The sequence below is a fragment of the Amblyomma maculatum genome, chromosome 10 (assembly GCF_055883805.1).
Source record: "Amblyomma maculatum isolate TAMU_Amacu chromosome 10, ASM5588380v1, whole genome shotgun sequence".
Lineage (NCBI taxonomy): Eukaryota > Metazoa > Arthropoda > Arachnida > Ixodida > Ixodidae > Amblyomma > Amblyomma maculatum.
The window spans coordinates 160,415,000-160,434,479 of NC_139353.1; positions in this window are offsets into that span (position 1 = coordinate 160,415,000).

The following is a 19,480-nucleotide window of genomic DNA, read 5'->3' on the forward strand; positions in this document are numbered from 1 at the left end:
GTAACACATAAGTTACTTTGTTTACAATTGTTGTATTGTACTCCGTGTTTATAGGCACACTAGTGAGAACTGCAGGTGGCCTTTTCATCTTTGGTTTCGTCAGGGAGACTACGAATTCGTCATAACATTGCATGCCTGTGGAACTGGCTTCAGCGTAACAATGTGTATTTGAGGTCTGCATTTCCTAAATGAATCAAACGATTTTCGTCTCGAACAATACATGCACCTGCCGTGACAAACAAACGTTTCGTTTCCCGAGGAGCGCGCATGACAGGATACTCACCGTTAGAGCGACAGCCCCGAGAGGTATATCCGTGTAGTTCTTGCATCCCGGCACGCAGTGTTTCATATGGCAGTACTTTTTGTTGGGCTACTTGGTTTGATTCCATGCTTGCGGGACTCAGCGCGCAAATACAGAGCACAAGAACACAGCGGATGACAGGACGAAGCGATGATCAGCGCTTCGTCCCCTCGTCCTTCTTGTTCTCGCGTGCTTCGTCTGATCGCCGAGCCCCGCAAGCATTTCATATGGCGCAGCTGAGAGAACCCAGCCATACTTCGCGAAATACACGGTTGCACTGCGCGGCGGCGGCAGCCCCCACTGAATCAGCCCGTCTGAAAGTCCAAAGTTCCATCCATCGCCTGCTCGCAGCTCGCGCCTCAGGTTTCTAGTGCAGGCGTCGCGTAGCGAAGGCCACGCGAAGGCATTCCTTCAGAGCGAAGCGTGCGAAGCCGCAACCGAAACCAGCTACCGACTACCGCTTGCCGTATCACGTACGTGATGGCTAATTTCCCATGATTCTTTCTATTATATTTTTTATGACTAGGCTTCACTTTTCCGCCGCGGCGCTCCCTCCTAGTTTTTTCTTCCTCCATGCAAAAATCGGGCAATGTGATTACAAACATGGACAAGGTAATCAAGGTAGCCGAGGAGCTCTATACGGGCACCTGCAGTAGCCATAGTAGTCAGGACAAGAATGAAATTCGCTGTAAATGAGAGCAATCAGACGTTCCACCAATAATGAAGGACGATGTTAAGAAAGCCTTCAAAGCTATGAAAAAAGTGAAAGCAGCTAGGTAGGATCAGGTAACTACAAATTTGTTAAAGAACGGAGAGGATATCATGCTACACAAAAATGGCCATCCTGTATACTAAAGGCCTGATAACATCGAAGGTACCGGAATCATAAAAGAACGCTAACAATATCCATAAGAAAAGGAATGCTAAGAACTTGAAAAATTGCAGAACAATCAGCTTAATATCTGTTACGTACAAGATATTTACAAAGGTAATAGCTAATAGGATCAGGAAAACCTTAGGTTTTAATCAAAGAATCAAGCACGATTTCGGGAAGGATAATCTACTGAAGACTAAGGTAATTAATCCTATCCACAATATAAACTAGATCATAAAAAAGTGCTCTGAATATAACCAGCCCCTATACATAACATTCATTGACTACGAGAAAGCATTTGATTCGGTCGAAACCCCAGCAGTCTTGCAGGCATTGCGACATCAGGGGTAGAAGAGCCATATGTGAAAGTACTGGAATATATTTATAGTGACTGCACAGCAATCGTACTTCTGTATAAAGAAAGTGATAAAATTCCAATTACAAAATGTGCTGGGCAAGGAGACACGATCTCCCCAGTACTATTTACAGCCTGCTTAGAGAGTGTATTGAAAGGCATGGAACGGTACCATTTAGGCATCAGGTTCGATTCAGATTATCTCAATAATCTGCTATTCGCGGATCACATTGCTTTGATAAATACCTAAAGGGAGCAGGTGAAACTAATGATAAATGATCTAGACAAAGGAAGCAGAAATATAGTGCTAAGGATTAATATGCAGAAGACTAATGTAATGCTGAAGAACCTGGAAAAGGAACAGCAGTTTAAAATTGGTAGCGAAGTTTTGCAAGTGGTAGGCGAATATGTCCACTTTGGACAGGTAGTGGCTTTAGATCCGCACCGAGAAGGAAAAATAACTTGGAGAATGGGATTGGGATATAGCGCATTTGGAAGGTACTCAGACTTAATGACTAGCAGCTTACCGCGGTATCACTCAAGAGGAAAGTGTATAACAGTTGCATCCTAGCGGTACTGCCCAATGGGGCTGAAACATAAAGGTGAACGAAAATAGTATTCTTCGACGATATTTATTGCCTCAGGTATCGGTGGGGTATGACATGAAGAATAAATAAATGATTAGATGAATGAAAAAATCAGGATCAGCAGTCACTGGTTCTGGTTGGGGAATCGCTAAGCCCAGTATTTTCATGCTTGGACTTTCTTGTGGTGGGGTGCCTGATGGAGAGAGACGAATTGGATTTTATGTTTGCGGCGTCCTCAGCGGTTGGCGGCAGACGTGTATGTAGTTTTTTATGAAGTGAGCGATGATGAGGTCTCTGCGTCCAAGCGGTATATGAGGCAGGATTGGTTACTGAAAGGCGAGCTATCGTCAGGTGCTGGATTCGTGTCGGTTTCAATGCAGAGCAGTCCCACAACAAGTGGTGAATGTCGGCTTCAACATTTTCGAATTTACAAATCGGATATTCTGGGCGGGGACATAAGGTTCGGAAATGAAATCAGGTCCGGGTGACAGCTGCTGTGAGGGCAACCCCAACCAAGATTCTCCTAAGCGCAACATCTTCTGCACGTATGAGACCACGGGGTAGGGATACCGCATATGAGGGTTAAGGGCACGTGCGCGTCTCCAGAGGTGTTCCTTTCTTGATAAAAGTAGGGTAGTGTCGTCCACATCAAGGAGCCGTGCCATTGATGCGTCTTGGTTCGCGAAGCGGGTCGCCAAATCTGCTTGACTTTGGGAAGGCAGCAGGTCCCGTGGGACCCACTCAATGCGTACAGCCTGCGGGATGCGCGCCGCAAGCTGGTAGATGTCGTGGCACATTTTGAGGCAGCGGCTGACACGTCGGAGCAAACGAACTGCTTGAAGGGCGTCAGTGCGGAAGACAACGTGGGCTATAGGGAGCATGGTTATAGTAGCCATGGCGCACAGTACCTCCTAAACTGACAGGAGCTCAGCGTGGAAACATGGTTCCGAAAGTTGGAACATAAAGGTCTGATTCAGGCTAGGTCTCCATGGATCTCAGATTGCTGTTTTGGCTTCGCAGCCTTATATGCTTGCATCCACGTACACTACAATAGACCCCTGAGGTAGGTGAGCATCTTGCTCTTTAAATCCTTGGCGAAGCGATGATGCCGAGTTGGCAGACGTTGGTCTGCGGATATCACAAACTTCCAAAGCGGGAGAACTGGGGCAGGTGGCTGAAGAATAATATGTGACGTTGCATACGCCCTCAGTGCTTGCGTGAAAGGTGATACAGCGGCCTTAAGGCACTGCTTCAGCAGCTCATCGATGGTGTTGAGCTGCACATTTATTTGTAACGCTACGACCGGTGTAAGTCTTGAAGGCATATTATGGTCCTCATAGCTTCTCAGTTTACGGCTTCAAAGCGATCCCATTGTTCTCTTGAAAGATGCTGGAATTGGACTTGATGAATAATACGTGGCTATAGAATCGCCCTGGCTTACTGGCGCGCGGCAGACAAGGCAGCAACACTCGTTTTAGGCGCAATTCTTGTTAGCAAAACTGAATTGCTTCCTTTTTGGCCGGAGAAAACCAAGCAGTTGCTGATCCTGATAGGTGAATCGTCAAGACCAGAATTTTTTTTCTCGAACTTTCTTGTAATGGGGCGCCTGATATACAGAGACGAATTCGATTATCAGTAAGTTTATCATCATCATCATCATCAACCTGACTATACCCACTGCACCTATCCCATATTTCTCCACTTAACCCGGTTCTGTGCTAGCTGCATCCACTTGACCCCCGCGAACTTCTTAACCTCATCCGCCCACCTAACTTTCTGCCGCCCCCTGCTGCGCTTTCCTTCTCTTGGAGTCCAGTTTGTTACCCTAAGCAACCATCGGTTATGTCCTGCCCATGCCCATTTCTTCTTCTTAATTTCCACTAGAATGTCGGTAAATTGAGTTATTTCTTTGACCCACTCTGCACGCTTCCTATCTCTTAATGTTACCCCACCATGTTTCGTTCCATAGCCCTCTAGGTTGTCCTCAACTTAAGTAGAACTCTCTTGGTTAGCCTCCACGTTTTAGCCCTATAGGTGAGTAGAGGTAAAATGCAACTTTTGTATATTTTCCTCTTAAGCGATACCGGTAAGCTGCTAGTCATAATCTGCGAGTGCTTGCCGAATGCACTCCATCCCAATCTTATTCTCCTTGTTATTTCCTTTTCATGATCCGGATCTGCGGTTACTACCTGTCCTAAGTAGACATAATCGCCTTCTACTTCCAGTACTTCGCTACCTAATGTAAACTGCTGTTCCTTCCGGAGGCTGTTGAACATTACCTTAGTCTTCTGCATATTAATTTTCAAGCCTGCCTTTCTACTTTTCCTGTCTAGGTCATCAGTCATTATTTGCAGGTCATCCCCCGAGTTGCTTAGCAAGGCAATGTCATCAGCAAACCGCAGATTACTGAGGTATTCTCCATCTACCCTTATCACTAACTGCTCCCATTCCAAGTCTCTGAATACTTCCTCTAAGCAAGCTGTGAATAGTACTGGGGAGATTGTGTCTCCTTGCCTAAAACCTTTCTTTATGAGAATTTTGTTACTTTCTTTATGCAGAACTATGGTTGCTGTGCAGCCACTATATATATCTTCCAACACTTTTACGTACGGCTCGTCTACCCCCTGATATCGCAATGCCTGCATCACCGCCGATGTTTCAACTGAGTCAAATGCTTTTTCGTAATCAATGATGCTATGTATAAGGGCTGGTTATATTCCGAGCATTTTTCTATCACCTGATTGATGGTACGGATATGATCGATACTAGAATACCGTTTCCGAAAACCTGCTTGATCCTTTGCTTGAATGCAGTCTAAGGTTGTCCTGATTCTATAAGCGATTGCCTTAGTAAATACCTTATACGTAACAGACAGTAAGCTGATTAGTGTGTAATTTTTAAGGTCCTTAGCGTTCCCTTTCTTATGAATGATGATAATGTTTGCATTCTTCCATGGTTCCGGTACCATCCATGACACCAGGCACTGCGTGTAGACCGTTTACAGAGAGTAGTTTCACTCCTCCTTAGCAGGTGGCACCACTAAGACGGCCGTCATTTCTGGCCTTCGGAACGCATCGACGGGCAGTGCGGACTGCTGCGCCGTGCATCTTGTGTAAGAATGCCGGCAGACTTTTTAACACTGCTGCTTTGATGCAGATATCATCTTTATTGTATAAGTAATGTGCGAGGAAGTAGAGCTAATGACCCTGTTGTTTACTGCGGAAGAACAGAGTGTTTTCTACACAAGGTGCACATAATGGCCTCTCGGAGGTGTATCACAAGTTCATGTTTTTTCTGGGACAAGAAAGCGCCTGTGAGTTGTAGAGAAAGGCTATACCTAACACAAGCTCATTTTAGTACCGGCAGTAGCCATGAGAATGCAAAAACAAGCCTTGCGTTTTCTGAGGAGTTGTATAATGCGTCTGCACTGCAGCCACGTTATTTTCGCAGGGCTTTAAGAAGTACCTTGACGTGGCTATTAATATCTACGCATGTATATGAATTGATTGTGCAGAGAGGCAAAGTCAGTGTGGGCATGTTAGTGAATCTGCTTGCTTTAATTATAGTACTGTTCCCAAGAACGCGTGATCGAATCCTGGCCTAGCTTGGCGGCTGCTTCTCGATGGAGGCGAAAAGCCAGACGCCCGCGTGTTGTGCAATGTCAGTGCACGATAAAGAACCACACGGGGTGGGAAAACTGTCAGTGAATCTGCTTACTTTAATTATTCACTGCTACCAAGGATGCTGGATCGAATCCCGGCCTCGGCGGCTGTTTTTAGATGGAGGCGAAAAGCCAGGCGCCCATTTGCTGTGCAATGTGAGCACACGTTAAATAACCCTAGCGGGTGGCAATTTCCGGAGTCCTCGACTTATAGCCTGAGTCACTTTGGGACGTCAGACCCTAAAAATCAAACCAAACTTTAATTAGATAAGCACTGCTGCAATACATGTAATAACTGCTGATTTTATGACGATAATTCACGGGTAAATGATGAAATGTACCATTATAACATTTTTTATATCCCTGCTTGCTGGGACTACCTACTGTGGGTTCTGAATTCCGGTGCAGTTTAGAGTCACTTTCGCCCGAGCGCAGGTGAACGCCGCTGAGCACCTGATGCGGCCTTCGAGCAGCGTAATAGTCTTTTGAAACCTGGACGTTTATAGGAGGCAAAAATTATATCTTATAAATTGTCGGGGATTACACGCGCGTCCATATTGAGCAGTAAATAGTGTGTACAATGCTAAATGGTGAACATTCATAATGCGTCTCAGCCAGCACGGTCTGAACTTGCGTTCGCCTTTTGCGCAAGAAAAGTTAAAGAAAATACGTTTGAGGGAATAATCAGTTTGCAATCTATTCAGTTTTACAGAAAACCATGTTTCCCACAAAGAATGCTAGAGAGGGATAAAAAAAAAGAAACGAGCCGACGGCTGGCGGGTTTGCCGACACGTTCTAGCCAATGCAGAGAGTTAGGAGGGCGCAATAAATGAACTACGTGGTTAAATTAAATATTTTTTAGCACCTACAAACACTATAAGCATTCACATGAAGTTTTTTGGCTGTCTAAAAGGTCGTTGTCCCCAGTGATAGCGGGTGTGCCGCACCGTGCAGCCGATTACCAGCGCGCCGGAAGCCGTCAAACCAGAAGGCCCAAAGGCCGGCGATGGCGGAAAGGTCACATGATCAAATATGGCAGCGCCCATGCGCTCGCGCTGTAAAGGGTCTATACAGGGTGGACAGTTTTTCTAGCATGATATCCCCCCGTCCTTTAGCAAATCTATAGTTATCTGATCCTCTCCAGCTGATTTCCCCCTTTTCATAGTTTCTAATGCTTTCTTGACCTCGTATTTCATCACTGGTGGAACGTCTAACTGTTTTTCCCTGCCGCCAATCTCGTTACGGTCCTGACTACTTTGGCTGCTATAGGGATCTGTATAGATCTGCTCGGGTACTTTGACTATCTTGTCCATATTCGTGATGAAGTTGCCCGCCTTGTCCCTTATCGCATACGTATGGTTTTTGCCTATGCCCAATTTCTTTTTTACCGCTTTAAGGCATGCTCAATTTTCTCCATGTTATGCTTCCTGATATCAGCCACCTTGCGCTTATTGATTAGCTTTGATATCTCGGCCATTTCGATCTGGTCTTTTGGATTGGAAGCTTGACGGCGTCGCCAGTGGCTGGCGACGCACCTATATATCGTTGTACACACGGAAAGTTGAAGGCCAATGGAAGAAGCCTAATTAGATGCAATATCTAAAGCTGATCGAAGGGCAGCCTCCTGAGTGAGCAGATCTTGGTAAGCGCTCCATATCGTGATGTCATCAGCGTATTGTAAAAACTTGATATCAGGGGTGTCATGTAAGCGCTATGGCAGTATAATGAAAGCAATATTAAACAATGTCGGTGAAAATACTCATTCCTGCGGTACGCTGCGTAGCGAAACGAATGAATTAATTGCATCACAGCTGAGGCGTGTTGCAAATGTTCTCCCGTTCAAAAATGATGCGACAAAACTGCGCACTCTCAGAGGAAGATAGAGCATGTCAATGGCATTCAGGGTTGCAGCATGGCTGATGTCGTATTCTTTTTCAACGTCCATTGCTAATATGGTACGCACATTGCGGGGGGGGGGGGGTAGATGACAGAACTGCTGATGCCAAGACCGCCAATCCGTCCTCTGTACCCATGTATGGACAAAATTCAGTTTGAAAGAGGTGATAAAAACCGTGCTGTTCAAGCCACCAAGAAAGTCGTGTAGCTACCATTTTCTTTGAAAGCGTGCAAAGCATTGATGTTAAGGAGAATGATCGTAAGTTGGCGTAGTCTGTTGGAGGCTTTCCAGGTTTGGGAAGAAGGATCACGACAGCGATTTTCCAGCTCTCGGGTACAACACCATCAGGTCATACATTGTTTATGCTGTCTAGTAGTTGATAGAGTGCAACGGTACTGAGGTTCTTGTAAACCTCATACTGATTTTTTTCGAGGCCCGGTGCTGTTTTTCGTTTTCCATCGTCAATTGCAGCCAGCAGGTCAGTCATCGGAAAGGGACTCGCAATTGCATCTGCATCGGCAGCAGATGGTAGTTTTTATACATTTGCAGGGATTCCAGCTGCTAATTTATAATTATCGCCAGAAAGAGGTCATTGATCGTATTTTGGGAAAAACAAATTTGCTGCAAAGCATGCAGTTGCTGCTACGTCAGTAGAACGGCGACAGTGTTTCATTGGAGAGAACGGTCTCCAGAGTGATGCATTCGAGGATTTGACGAAAAAATTTTCTCACCATGCATGCCACTTGCGTCGCGAAAGATCGCGTTCACATCACCGAGCCTTCGCAGTAAGATAATGCAGTGGTGTTCGTGCCTGCGCCGAAGTGGGGTCTCGCGCAGCAGCTACATTAGCTTGACGGCGTGCAGCCTATAAGTTAAGCAGGCCGAAATTTGGGGCCGGTCGACCAACCTCAATCCAGGCGTACTCGTCGCACTGTTTAGTGCTCTTTGTAAGCGGTCAACAAGGAGTGCCGACGAATCTGAAGACATACTGTTTAGACATCAGTGAAAACTGTCCCAGTTCATTACAGAACATTTGCAGCGTAAAGGGCGGAGACGGGATTGGTGGATACCGATTATGATAGGGCACTTCCCCAGCACTCTAGCTTCACGTGCCATGAGGGAGTTCCCGCGCCAGACCACCACGTCAAATCTGGAACACAGGCAGCACTACATATGTAACGCACAGGCCATGTTGCTCTCCCAGGGTGATTAAGTAGAACAAACAGGGCATTGTGAAGGCTTCCCTCTCACGCCTACAACGAGGGCTTGCAGTGGCATTACCCGCAATCCGGGTTAGGAGCATTGAAGTCACCTCCGAATAAATTTGGACAGCTAGGGTATTGCCGACGGACACTATAACCAGCAAAGGTTAATATGGGAAGGGGCGCCTCCAGCTGGTCTAACGTAATATGAAACAATCACAACGGTTCCGTTTAGAAATTTTACAGCTACTGCTAATACTTCTTGATATTGTTAAGGTTTATTTACAGAGTGGTTCTGCCCCTTAGCTTGATGCTAGCCAACATATGGTGAGCTTCCTCTTCTTCCACTTCTCTTCCGGAGAGCCTCTTTTTGCACTTCCTTGTTCTCTTCTGTTCGCATGCCTGACATTTCCCCCTTCGCAGACGAAGCCCCTGGGCTGTCAGTCAGTGTCCCGAGCGAAAGTGGCAGCGCTCCATTCTTGCGACATGAACTACCTGTGTTTTCCGAGAGGGGCGACCTTGGGAACATTGGCGAGACACGACGTAATTCAACTCAGTGATGCGTTTGAGCACAATAAATGGGCCTGTGTTGTGCGACAACAGCTTCTGGGACAAACCACGCTTGCGGAGAGGTGTCCCGAGCCACACTAAGTCGCCGGGAAGGTAGGAGACAACCTGATGCCGACGATCGTAGCGCTGCTTAGAGCGGTCCCGCGAGGCCAGAGTGCGTAATCGGGCGACCCGACTCGCCTCTTCAGTGCGGCAGAGGGGGCTCGAAACAGAAGGCTCGGTGTCGAGAGAGAACGGCAAAATGGTGTCGAGAGAACGTCGAGATGGACGGGCGTAGAGGAGGAAAAATGGACTATAAGAAGTTGTCTCATGCTTCGAGGTGTTATAGGCGTAAGTAATGAAAGGCAGCACATCATCCCAGTTCTTATGCCGTGAGTCAACATACATCGCAAGCATGTTCGTCAGTGTCTGGTTTGTACGTTCCACGAGGCCATTTGTCTGAGGATGGTGCGGCGTAGAGTGACGCAACTGGCAAGTACAATAGCGCAGAAGCTGCTCCACAACATCTGCCGTAAACTGGCGGCCTCGGTCACTGATAATTACACGAGGAGGCCCATGACGGAGGACGACAGCATGAAGAAGAAAGAACGAGACGTCAGCGGTGGTGGCGGAAGGGATGGCGGCAGTTTCGCAGTAACGCGTGAGATGATCAACGCACACGGTGACCCAGCGATTGCCTTTGGACGAGCGGGGAAACGGGCCTATGAGGTCAACAACCAATTGCTCATATCGTGTAGTCGGTGGTATCACCGGATGTAAGTGGCCCGGCGGTGAAGTCGTGGGGAGCTTGAACCGCTGGCACTGCACGCAGGAGTTCACGTAACGCTGAGTCGTTCGACGCATATTTGGCCAGTAGAAACGTGCCTTAATGCGCGTAAGAGTCCTGGCAAACCCCAAGTGCCCAGCTGTAACGTCATCGTGCATAGAGTGTAGAACAGAGGAGTAGAAACTAGCCGGAACGACTAGCAGAAAGCGTGCACCGCCAGACGAGTAATTTTTTCGATACAGCAAACCATCGCGAATGCAGAAAGGGTTCGCAGATGCCGGATCACGAGCTTTTTCAAAATGTGATACCAAGTCTTGATCTTTACGTTGTTGTCGCTGGAAAGTGGCAAGATTCGGAAATTGTACGGAAACGGCGGCAAGATAGTCGTCAAAGTTGTCATCGCAGAAGGTAGTTACGAGAGGCAGTCAGCGTTAGCGTGTTGGCGGCCACTTTTGTACGACACTGTAAAGGTGAACTCCTGAAGGCGTAATGCCCAGCGGGCCAACCGACCGCAGTGATCGCGTAGATTCACCAGCCAGCAAAGCGAATGATGATCGGTGATGACTGTAAAGGAACATCCATAAAGGTACGAGGCGAAACCGCTGTACGCCAAAAACGACGGCAAGGCACTCTTGCTCCGTCACGGTATAGTTGAGTTCAGACTTGCTAAGTGTGCGACTTGCGTAAGCGACAACGTGTTGGTTTCGGTCATGCCGTTGTATGAGCACAGCACCCACGCCGATGCCACTTGCGTCAGTGTGGAGTTCAGTGGGAGCTGTCGGGCTGAAATGACGCAGTATGGGCCGCGAAGTAAGAAGAAGCTTGAGCTGGCGAAACGCAGAATCACATTCAGGAGTCCATTTGAAAGGAATATCCTTTTGCAAGAGGCATGTGAGGGGGTAGGCTACGCCAGCAAACTTAGGGATGAGGCGTCGAAAGTAAGAGCAAAGTCCCAGAAAGCTCCTGAGTTCTTTCACAGATTTGGGCTCTTTGACGCAGCTGACAGCTTCAATTTTCTGTGGATCAGGCCTAACATCATCTTTGTCAACCAAATGCCCAATTAAAACGATCTGGCGTTCACAGAAGCGGCACTTAGAGTTCAGCACGAGACCCGCTTCCTCCATGCAGTTAAGGACCACAACTAAACGGCTGTTATGCTCGGCGAAGGCCCTCCCGAAAATCACTAAGTCATCTAGGTAACACATGCAAATTTGCCACTTCAGTCCACGTAAAAGAGTGTCCATAAATCTTCCAAAGGTAGCCGGAGCGTTGCATAGGCCGAAAGGCATCACGTTAAATTCATATAACCCATCGGGAGTCACGAATGCCGTCTTCTCCCTGTCTTTCGGATGCATCGGTATCTGCCGATATCCGGGCCGTAAATCAACAGATGAAAAGCAGGAAGCTGAATGGAGGCAGTCAATGGCATCATCAACACGCGGGAGCGGGTAAACATCCTTCTTGGTGACAGTATTGAGGCGGCGATAGTCGACACAAAATCGACAGGTGTCATCTTTCTTTTTCACGAGGATCACAAGGGCTGCCCATGGGCTAGATGATTCCTGAATGATTCCTCTTTGCATCATATCACGGACCTGTTGGTCAATTATCTTACGTTCTGAAGGTGAAACACGGTATGTTGTCTGTCTAATCGGGTGTGCAGATACAGAGTCGATCATGTGATGGGTGCGGGAAGGCGGAATCGGTGGTGGCTGATCTCGAGCATAGTCGAACACATCCGCATGTTTCATAAGAACCTCCATCAATATTGGCTGTCGTTGGTGGGTAGTGATTCATTTATCATGGACTGAAACTGGGAATCAGCATGATCGGGACGTCTAGCTGAGCGAGCAACACCGTCACTGAACGCGGCGATGTGCATAGAAAGGCGTTCTTCAAAGTCGGCGAGTTTCAAACCACGCTGCAATACGGCAGGTTCATTGGTATGGTTCACAGTTCAAAGCGTGGCACAGCCCTCGTTCACTCGATCGACGCTGCGGGGCACCAACACACTCGCACCGTAAAGGGAAGCGAGTTCCACCAGAGCGTCGAAGGCATTGGGAACGGCGCCCGAAGACACAACTGGGACGAAGATGGCGGACATCGCCGGAACCACGGTATCTTCGAAGACAGAAAACACTTGGGCAGCCCGCGGCGATTCTTCTATGAAGGCCGATCGAAGGCTGGGGCTTATTGATATTTCACCACCGTTGAAGTCGAGAGTTGCGCCACACTGCTGTAAAAAGTCAACTCCTAGAATAACGTCGTGCGTAGAGCGAGGGAGCACTGTAAATACAGTTCTAAACTCGTGTCCAGCCATCGCTACATTTACATAACAAATACCAAGCGGAACCAACGATTCTCCCCCTACACCTCGAAATATGACAGTTCTATCCCAACCAAACATAATTTTGCGGCCGAGACGGTTCTTAAAATCTAAGCTCATCACGGAAACTGTAGGACCCGTATCCACTAAGGCCATAACACAAACACCATCCACTAACACTTCCAAGCGGTTCTTCAGCATAACGACCGGTAGAGGAATTGGCAAATATCGATGACCTGGGGACCGCACCTCCATCGGCCGCACCCGCTAGTTTCCCGGTGGCGGAGAAGAACGGCGGGGAGAAGGCGATCGTCGGGAGCGGCGGGCAGGAGGAGTCAGGCTGCGAACAGAAACTGGTGAGTCGTTTCGTGGTGGTACGTAGCGGTAGGAGCCCGAAGGAGGGAAATAGGTCGGGTCACGGACTTCTGGACTCACGGTAGAACGGCGATTTGACCATTGGCGCTGGTAGCGTGGTGCCGGGTTCCGGCGGCGGCAGAATCTGGATATGTGGCCAAGCATACCACAGCGGTAACAGACGGGTGGTTCACGAGCATGGTCCAAATAATAGTCCTCGGTAACAGGATTGAAGCGATCAGCAAAGTCCAGCCGCTGGGGTTGTTGCGGAGGAGGTGGCGCCTTGTAGTGGGTACGAGCTAGGGGGGCAGGGCCATATGAGTCGTTTCGGTGGTCACGGACGGGAGGAGGAGGAGCAGCTATCACAGGGGATTGCACTGCGGTTCACATCTTGACGGCGGGAGAGCTCATCACGGACAATTTGGCGAATCATGTCGGCCAAATGCGGAGGCTCATGTGAATGCTCGTGAGAATCCACGCTTGCAACAGAGGTCACGTTAGGCAGACGGCGGAATTTCGGGGTTATGCGACGCAGCTTTAACGTTTCAAACGTACGACAGTGCTTGATCACGGCTGTGGAAGAATCTAAGTTTTCTTTTGTAATTAAAACGTTATATACGTCCACCGCGATGCCCTTTAAGAGGTGGTCAACTCTGTCTTCGTCGGACATGCTCGGATTCAGCGCTTTGCAGAGTTTTAGGACCTCTTCTATGTACATTGTGCATGTTTCATCGGGCCCTTGGGCTCGCTGGAATAAAGTCTGCTCAGCGCATTTCCGTTTTGCCGTGGTATCCCCGAAACAATTTCGAATCTCCTCTTCAAAACGATCCCAGCTCGTTAAGGACGCTTCATGGTTCTCAAACAATGTCAGGGCTGTGGAGTCCAAGAAAAAAACATTTGCCAGCATTACAGTGGCATCCCAGCGATTTTACTTGCTCACCCGCTGGTAATTGGTGAGCCAGTCGTCCACGTCTTCGCCAGCCTTACCAGAAAAGGTCCGCGGCTCACGGTAATGCTGCCATGCGGGTGCCGCTGGACCTGGCTGCCGTGCATCGCCGTCTTGGATCATGTGGGTGTCAAAGGGGGGAGCCCAGCGAGTCATCGGCTCCAACGAGGTAGAGAGGAATCCGTGGTGATCGTTGCACCTTCCACCACACTGTTAAGGTTTATTTACAGAGTGGTTCTGCCCATTAGCCTCATGTTGTTGTTGTTGTTGTTGTTGTTGTCCAAATAACTTATGGCACACTTATGTGCTAACCAACATATGGTGAGCTTCCTCTTCTTCCACTGCTCTTCCGCAGAGCCTCTTTTTGTACTTCCTTGTTCTCTTCTGTTCGCATGCCTGCCAATATGATGTGCACCAGTTTTGGAGAAAAAGACGCACATGAGAAATACGCGTTTCTACATATACCGCGGCCTTTCCCGGAGAAGAAGCAGTCTGCATGCGACGGTCAGTCATTGCAGGAGACACGTCGCCGCTGAAGCCCAGAAATGATAGCAAGGCTTTTGTTTCCTGTGGTAACATAGACCACACCCGGAGCTGGTAAATCGTATTCGGGTATTGAGCTCGCCCACCTTCGTGGCAATTCTTCTACAGTTCCACTGTAGCACACCAGGACGACCGGTACTAGCCATTTTTGGGTACTAATCCAAACGCTTCAGTATCACAGATGTCAAGTTGGACAACTGGTCGCCCATATAGCGGAGCAGCGATGCTGTAGAGTTATCATTGAGCGTTTTGTTACACTGGGAAGAGGCAGAAAATGCACTTTTGTGCGGGATGAAGATGGCGGTGCTGGGCCATTGCTAGATTTGGTGGTTAATTCTGTAGCTGGTCGACATCGAGCAAGCATGTCGCGGTGTTGTGGGAGCTTAGAGACCTCTGCTAAGAGACAATTGATTTGCTCATCTACTACAGCCATATTGTCCTCTGGTAGATCAGTACGCCGCTGTATTGGCTGTTTTCGACGGCGTTTCTTGATCCCTGTATCGCTAGACTTTGTCTTAGCTGGAGGTGCATTCGAAGCGAGCTCAAGAAGCTGTGGCCACTCGTCGTGAACCCACTGGAGAGCAGCAAAGCGATTGGATGTCTGCATGGTGCCATGTCTTCTAATGGCCAATGCTTAGTGTTCCAAAGACGAGTCTTCTATATTGCCTTTTGCTTTGCCGGACTACTTTGAGATGCTATCTTGTGTTCGTTCGATTTGCAGAAGGCGCATCGGTACTTAAAAGTGTCTGGTAATGAACCAGACGGTTTTCATTGCACACGCTAGAGTTGCGTGGTATATCTTTATACAATCGCCGTTTCTCACGTGTAGGTCTAACGCAGCTATCATATAGTAACTTGGTGGTGGCAATGCCGTAGGCCACAAACGAAACGTTTGTGCAGAAACATCTCAATAAATCACCCAACGGTTAGAGGAAAAGTCTCAAATACTACGGAAACCAGCGAACTCTCAGACTAATCTCGGCGCACCTCGCTCTACAAATAAAATGATAAAGGCGCGTTTCGCGATACCGAGCATCAACAAACAAAGGCGCAAGATCGATTCGCGTGCTGCAATTGCAGTGACAAATCCGCATGCTGGTGGCTGTAAAAAAGCAGCAAAGAAAACTTAACGGCAATATGCAAGCCGCTTAGTACAGGCAGGAGCAGTGTTAATGCTTTCTTTCAGCAACTACTACTTGCCGAACGCAGCAGCATACCTTAGTGATATGTGTTTCATTAAGGCAAATTTATTTTTAAACCTACCTTTAAGGAAGTTATATGGCTCCATCTCAAAAATATTTTAGTTGTCTAACTTGTATGACATGTAACTTGTAGTGCACATGGGTGTAGTTTTCTTGTTACGCCTAAAAGAACTGTTTTATCAGTGGTTACGTCCATGTACCAAATCGCACATCAGTGGAAAATATATTTAAAGTGTGCTGTATGATTTGGTTTTGGTTTTGTTGGCTTTCACGTCCCAAAGCGACTCAGGCTATGAGAGACGCCGTAGTGGAGGACGCCGGGAATTTCGACCACCTAGAGTTCTTTAACGTGAACGGACATCGCATTGCACACGGGCGCCTTGCTTTTCGCCTCCGCCGAGGCCGGGGTTTGATCCCGCAACCTTTGTTTGAAGGCACGACGCAGGCCCGAATAAAATCCAGAAGCAATGCGTTGGAGTAAACCTCGAGTGTGCGTACATCGCCGTGTCAAATAGGAAATTCGCCATGAGAGGGCGCTTCATGTAGCACAGTGAGAGAAGTGACATAATGCAGAGACATAAAAACAGAGAAGTGACATAATGCTAGTAATGTAGGAACAAAAATTTAATAAATAGAATGATGGTTTAGTTAACCATTCTAAATCAATAATTAAGATATAGGGAGAAAAATGAGCATGATAGCTACTGCTACCACCCCGTTTCAAAAGGGACGCTCCTATATTCCATCCATCCCATCCGAGAGAGCGAGCCATCATAGGTGATGGCACGGAGGCCGTTTGTCCACGCAGAACCCCACTCACCGTGCAACGCCGCAGACATCGCCTCGTCAAATCTGGATCAGTGATCGGGTGATCCCGTTTCGGCTCCAGAATGACGGAAAGTCGATCCCCGGTTGTTGGGTCCACGTTACTTCAAGTCTGGCGACAACAGAAGCTAAAAGCATTACATGCTAAAAACCTACAGTGACATACTTCTAGATATTTGTCTTGGATCTCGATACTGTCAATTTTTTTCCGAACTATACTTTATCGACGAGTAAAAATCGTTTTCGAACGGATAAACACTACCATGCTTGCACACAAAGCATTAGAGGACTGGTAATAAATCTTGAAAAGGTCGGATTAAGGCTTCGCCAGTAAAAATTCATGAAAGTGGTTGCGGTGATTTTAGCAGCAAACGTAACCTTTTAGAGACGTTACTGCACAGTTGAACGTTTTACTGCTAGTTCGACAGAGGCCAACGCATTCCATATTGCAGCTGCGAATAGGGTTTCATAAAGCTCTCGTAAAAAAAGGGTTATCGCTTGTTCACAGGAGGAAGGCATCTTTTTTCATCTTTTACTTGGTTTCCCTTAACACTGGGAGCACGGGGACGTTGTTGATGTCACCGGAAGGTGCGCATGCATTTTCTTTGTCGTCACATATATGCGGTGAAGGGGCTTTAAAACTGCAAACGTTTGCCACAAGCACCACATGAGTGCTGGAAAAGTAAGCTTTCAGCGTGGCTGACAACAATTCTCAGCCAGACACTTGGCGATTGAGTTAAAGATGAAGCACGTCCCGGCATACGTAACTTCATTCATCGCCCTGGTTGTTCAGTGCCAGCAATATTCAGAACCGCAAGGAAAACCTGCACCTGTTGACGCTTTCATGGTAAGAAGTACAATGTAAGAACAAGGACGTTTTTATTACTAACTGGCCTGTCTTATTGCGCTCTTGAATGAAAAACTAGTTCCCTTAATCTTCGAGCTCCTCGTGAAAGATCCGTTCGGCACGTCCAAAGTAAACTTACTGCATTGTTAACCAAAAAAAAAAAGCGCGTACAAATGGGGACGAAAGGAAGAAACCACAGGAACAAGCGCTGACTCTCAATTAAAGTTTAATCACAGGAAACACGCTTATATAAGCTATGAAACAAAGCTATGCTATGCTATGAAACAAAGTTTCGATAACCAGGCTAAGAGGCTTAGGGAAGCAGGTTAATCAGCTGAGCTTATAACTTTGAGTTGTAATAAAATAATTAAAAAGCTATCATCGCCGGCATTTCTGCCGTCTTCACAGAAAGAACATAAATGGAAAAAGTTCGCAGTCCTTCCCTATGTACATCGCCTTTCTCATGGTCTTAAAAATGTGGCCCATAGGTATGAAGTTGATGTTGTCTTTTCGGCCCCTAATCATCTCAACAAAATTTGTTCAGTGGTAGAAAATAAGTCCCGCAATCCTAATAAATCTGTAGCGTCTTGTGCTTTTAAACACCATAAGTGGTTTGTGCCGTGCTCCGAAGGTTTAGTTTATAAAATCCCCCTGTCAGATATACATTGGGCAAACGGGACGATGTATTAACACACGACTCAGAGAACATCTCAACGCCGGGGTGGCGCAGCGGTTACGGCGCTCGACTACTGTTCCCAAGGACGCGGGATCGAATCCAAGCCTCGTCGGCAGCTTTTCGATGCAGGCGAAAAGCAAGGCGCCAGTGCGCTGTACGATGTCAGTGCACGTAGAAGAACCCCAAGTGGTCGAAATTTCCGGAGTCCTCCACTAAGGCGTCTCTCATAGCCTGAGTTGCTTTGGGACGTTAAACCCCACGAACCAACCAACCATCATTAGAATCTAATCGCTCCACTATAATCTAGTTGATCATTGCCGTGAGTGTCAATCCTGTTTTCCGTCCTTGCATTCTACTGACATTTTGTACAAACACCCCGACCAGTTGACAGGGAAATCATCGAGGCGTATAATATGGCTAAGAAAGAAAGATTGTTTGTCAGCAAACCATCCCTGCTCCTGCGTGACTGTGAGGTTGCATATCTGGATATCACATAGCAATAAGTGCGTTCTAATTTTGAGTGTTTTATCTTTCTGTTTCCTTATATAAGCGTGTTTTCTGTGATTAAACTTTAGTTGAGAGTCAGCGCTTGTTGCCGTGGTTTTTTCCTTTCGTCCCCGTTTGTTCGCTCTGTTTTTTTGGATAATATATCACCAATGTATAATGTATTTCCCTCACTGCTGCCGATTACATTCCTGCCTATTTCTCTCTTTATGCCTCTGCCGTGTCTGATATTCGTTTTTCGCTATAAAGCAATGATAATATCAGGCTCATGGCTCATTGGCTGATCCCTACTGCGCGAGACCAATGTGTTATGGTGTTTTGTGTCCATCTCGCAAGATGACGCAACGCCTGTGTTTACGGCCGATTCATTGCCTTTGTTTCCTTTTGAATTTTGCATGCTCAGATTCCGAAAGCCTCCGTTGCCCGCCGTAATATTTAGTCGGGAACGTTTTTTTTTTTCAATTTCTTTATTGCTTGTATGTTTTGCTTTCTTGCTCGATGCAAAGTTGTCTTTTCTATCAGCGCCCTCCGTCATCCTTATCCTAACCACGGGAAATTATAAGCGCATTCGCAGGCAGTCACGGTCGCTCAGGGGTGAAGCCACTCGGCTACTGCTCCAAAGTACCCTCGATTGAGCCCGACCGTGGTTCGAAGTGCAGATTCCAAACAGGCAAGGAATAACCCTTTCCACAACCTTGGAGTGTGATGATTCGTATATAAGCAATTCGTCGACGCCACGGGGAGAGTACATAGAGGAAACGTGGCTGCCACAGAACAAGAGCTTTAGGTTCAAGAAACGTAAGCTTTTGTTCTGGGCAGCCACGTTCGCTGTATGTCTCCCCTCGTTCCAGCAAACAGCTTTTGAGACATGACTCATCTCCAAGGATGGGAAAAGGGCCATTGCTTCCCTCACTTTGGAATCTGAACTTTAAAACTCACGACCCTCATAGGATGCAGGATAACCTCAACAATCATGTTTCCCGTCTCTTCGCGGAAGGCTTCCTTGGACCAGTTATATCAGCAGTCATTGAAACATTCCGTCAA